This window comes from Oncorhynchus kisutch, unplaced genomic scaffold (assembly GCF_002021735.2).
Source record: "Oncorhynchus kisutch isolate 150728-3 unplaced genomic scaffold, Okis_V2 scaffold936, whole genome shotgun sequence".
In the NCBI taxonomy this organism is placed as follows: domain Eukaryota; kingdom Metazoa; phylum Chordata; class Actinopteri; order Salmoniformes; family Salmonidae; genus Oncorhynchus; species Oncorhynchus kisutch.
Window position 1 is genome coordinate 7,323 of NW_022262881.1, and position 4,502 is coordinate 11,824.

Below are 4,502 nucleotides of genomic sequence, written 5' to 3' on the forward strand. Positions count from 1 at the left end.
TACTCCTGGTGTGGTGCTCTCTATACTCCTGTCGAGAGTGCCCTCTTCACAACTGTGCGGGTGTGTGTGGACCATTTTAAGTCATTAGTGATGTGGACACCAAAGAACTTGAAGCTCTCGACCCGGTCCACAAAAGCCCTGTCAATGTGGATGGGAGTGTGCTCTCCCCTCTTTCTCCTATAGTCCACAATCAGCTCCTTGGTCTTACTAACGTTGAGGGAGAGATTGTTATCCTGGCACTACACTGCTAAGTCTCTGACCTCCTCCGTGTAGGCTGACTCATGATGATGGTGTTGAAGTCATGCACGGCCACACAGTCGTGGGTGAACAGGAAGTACATGAGGGGACTAAGCACACACCCCTGAGGGGCCTCGTGTTGAGGGTCAGCGTGGCAGAGGTGTTGTTGCCTACCCTCACCACCTGGGGCAGGCCCGTCAGGATGTCCAGGATCTAGTTGCAGAGGGAAGGGTTCCGTCCCAGGGGCCCAAGCTTGGTGATGAGCCTGGAGGGGACTATTATGTTAAACGCTGAGCTGTAGTCTATGAACAGCAATCTCACATAGTTATTTCCCCTCTTGCCCAGGTGGGAGAGGGCAGTGTTGAAGAGCAATTGAGATTGTGTCATCTGTGGATCTGTTGGGACGGTATGTGAATTGGAGTGGGTCTAAGGTGTCTGGGATGATGATGTTGATGTGTGACATGACCAGCCGTTCAAAGCACTTCATAATTACAGATGTGATGTGCTACAGGCACTTAGGCAGGTTACCTTGGAGCTCTTGGGAACAGGGACAAGGTGGTCAGTTAAAATGATGTTGGGATTACAGACTGGGACAAGGAGAGATTGAAAATGTCTGTGAAGACACCTGCCAGCTGGTCTGCGCATGCTTTGAGAACACACCCTGGTATTCTGTCTGGCCTGGCGGCCTTATGGTTGTTAACCTGGTTTAACGTTTTGCTCACATCGGCCATGCAAAGCGAGATCACACAGTCATATGGAAAAACAGGGGCTTTCACGCAAGGCACAGTGTTATATTCCTCGAAGCGAGCATAAAAGGCCTTTAGCTCGTTTGGGAGTTCTGTATCGCTGGACGGCTCATGGCAGGGTTTCCCTTTGTAATCTGCAAACACTACCACATACAACGAACGTCGTAGCCGGTGAATTAGGATTACACCTTCCTGCTATATTGTCTATTTGCATGTTTGATGTCTCTCGTCAGAGGTCGTAGCGGGATTTATTTCATGAGTCCATGTCCATGTCCCGTTCATTGTAAGCGGTAGCGCTAGCCTTTAGCCCAGCATCGATCTAGGATCAGTTGTGCCTTTTAGATCATAATGGAAAATTATTACATGGGCAGTGGGGATCTGATCCTAGATCAGCACTCCTACTCTGAGTGACAAGCTTTGTGGATACGGGCCCTGGCTTCATTATTCTATTAGCCCAAGACAGCCCTGTCTGTTTCAAGGCACCATCAACAGCACAATCTCCCCAGGGAGATGCTATTAATGGGCCTCCTACTAGTGAGAGATGAGCTGGATATAAACAAGGCCGTTTAGGCAGGAGGGAGATGATACAGGAGGTCATTTTAGACTCTGTAAATGATGGGGTATACATTGTGACATGACAGTGGCCAGGAGCCTCTGGAGCGCTGACTCCACAGCCAGTCGGCCAATGAGATGGTTACTTACTGCCTATTGAGCAAAACAACTGCATGCCAGTAAACACTAGTCCTTCACTGGTCATGTGAGCATACAGTTGGCATGGATACAGTAGGTAGGTATGTCGGAGGCTCACCCTAACATTTCAGTAAGAGAAGACACGTTTGCCAGGTGTACAATGAACAAATGATTGACAGCAACTTATAGAATTCGACTTAAAACAACAACAAATAAATTATAGATAACCAAGTATGCAAAAGAGAATTGTAAGTGAAAATTAGTCTAATGTCCTCTGCGATACGTAAATATTCTGAAATACTTTCTCACACAGGCTATTAATATGCGGGGCACGTCTCACTCCAACGTGTAAAATTGCCCATGAGCATTTCAATCAAAAGCAATCAATTCAAGGTCATGTTTTAGTGTTTACATTGTTGCACTGATCGAATTTAGGCTCATGTCGTGACTTATTGCAGTAAACATTTGAATTGATATGTTAAACTTATATTTTGAAATGAATTAATAATTTTAAATAAATACCCGCCCGAAACTTGTTCGTAAAAGTGGGCTTAAGGCCAAATACGTCATGTTTCTGGTATAGGATCGCAGAAAAATTGTACAATTTGGGAATATGGTGGTGTGGCTAACCACAGGTTTACATTAGCCTATTTATGTTGAGCGATGGACCATTCCATCACCCATCTATTATATGGCATGCTCAATATCAAACAAACCCAACCGACAGAAGAAAAAAACGAATTTGGTGGTATCAGAAAAAAACAGTAATCTAATTCGTGAAATATTTCTACTTGATTCTCATTATCATGGACAGGTAGTGTAGCTTAACTTAAATATGTATTTACGCACCACAAGTATAGTGCATTGATATGTTTAAATGCATGCTTGTGTATGACAAAAAGAGGAAAAATATCGAGTTTAATTATTTGAACTATATTCAAGTTGAAAAGGTCATTATGAAAGCAGTCGTGGGGAAATCATATTTGATGCACACTGAAATGTGAATAAACAGACAACCTATGTCCCTTACAACGAATTTAAAATGTTAATAATGTATGTTATATTTGTGTAATAATTGTTATTTTATTAGAAGGAATTGATGTCTAATGTAATTAGACTTTTCTGTGCAAAGAAGGAATCGGGGGAACTTGTTGTGCATGGACTGTTATGTGAGCTCTCCACACCAGCGCGCGCTCTTACCCTGGCCGCTCTGGAAGAATAGGGATCCTCAAATAGATTCCAAATCACAGGTCGCCACTTTTTCCAACGGCTGATATTAGGATCAACCACGTCCTCAATGCCGAGTCTTTTCCCCGTCTCTTCGTCGTCGTCTCCATTGTCAACGTTTATGTCGAACACATCGAGCGCCTCCTCGGCGTCCCTGTGTTGGCGATAGGTCATCCAGCAGCAAGGCTCCACGTCCGTCTCATCGATTCCCCAGAAGGACAGCTCTTCCTCGAACAGCGGACCACAAACATCTGCTGGGCAATGGAGTTTCCCGGTTCGATAGTAGTTAAGGACATAAGCGAATACCCCTGGGTGGCGGTCAAAAAAGTATTCGTTGTTCCGCGTGTTGTACTCTATGAAGCCGGGGACTTGTTGCAGCTGATCCAAAACGGACTCGATGTCAGAATCGGAGGCAAGAAGGGCCAGCCGAGTCCCCGGCAGTGTCCTCAGCGTGTTCTTGTACGTCTCGTGCCTGGTTCCCCCAACGTTGAGGATTATCCTCTCGTTGTCGTCGAACTTACCCATCGCTCTGTATAAGACATGACTTGGTAAATAAGGTATATCGAGTGCAGTCCAGAGTAACAGCGGGCACGGTGCTGTACACACCCAGTTGGGTTAGAAAATCTCACGAAAACTCTTTTGGATTCAGCTTAGAGCAGCCACTCCAGATTCCGCCTGGAGCTCTCATTACGCTTGGTGAAGGTGCTTTACCAATCTCATCGTTGTTGGTGATTTGGAAGAGAGGATCTTATCGCTTGTCAGACTCCCTCTAGTTCCTCCTTATGCGAAGGATCTGTCAGCCAGTAGCTCCAAGCACAGGCAGCGCTGGTGATGTGTGCCTTGGGGGTGTCTTGACTCTCTTCTCCGCTCCACACTTGGACAGGTGAAGTCAAACGAAACCATTCCAATTATTGATTTGTAACCTTGAGCTCTGTGCCCTTTTCGTTAAAGTCATGACAATGCCGTGGTGAATAGCAAGTAAGCAAACCTGGATATGGTTCTCTCCGAAATGTGAGTATTTGACGAGAAACGACGTCAAGGGCACACCCTCTCCCTTTCTGCACACAGGTTGTCTGTTGCTATAGTGTGTGCGTCCGTGTTACTAGCGATCCTCTCACACGTGCTCATGTTGCTATGTAGCAACGATCACTCATTACATTTGGATTGGCAATCAAAATAGTTCAAATCTATGCTAACGAATATCTAGTGCAACTTTTTTCAGCTTTTATGATTCGCCGAAATAAGATGTTGAACGTGAGTGTTCTCAACAGGTCAGATTGCTTGACTGAGAAACATGTCTCATGTGGATCCCGTTCTATTTCCATCACAGAGTGTGGTCCTACATTTCATAGTGCAATTATTTATAGGAATTATCTTCGATCTAGTTTCACACTGACGCGAGATGCGCTTTCAAAGTGAGGGAGCTGTCCTTTCAGCACCTTACATCTGTGACATCAGCAACCGCAGGAAAACTCTAGGTTCCATTTGTTGGGTTCTATTTCAACACGTTGATTTAGCTTACACGGCATGCTGAGTGGTTTAATTCGAGCAACATAGGCTATCAATTACATTCTCATAATAACTCGTGATTCGGACCAGTTG

At 45.1% G+C, this 4,502-nt stretch overlaps 1 pseudogene; it reads right to left on the bottom strand.

The window, feature by feature from the left end:
- Positions 1–2,836: 2,836 nt before the first annotated feature.
- On the bottom strand, positions 2,837–4,195 carry LOC116363548 (potassium voltage-gated channel subfamily C member 2 pseudogene; annotated as a pseudogene).
- Between the last annotated feature and the right edge of the window lie 307 nt (positions 4,196–4,502).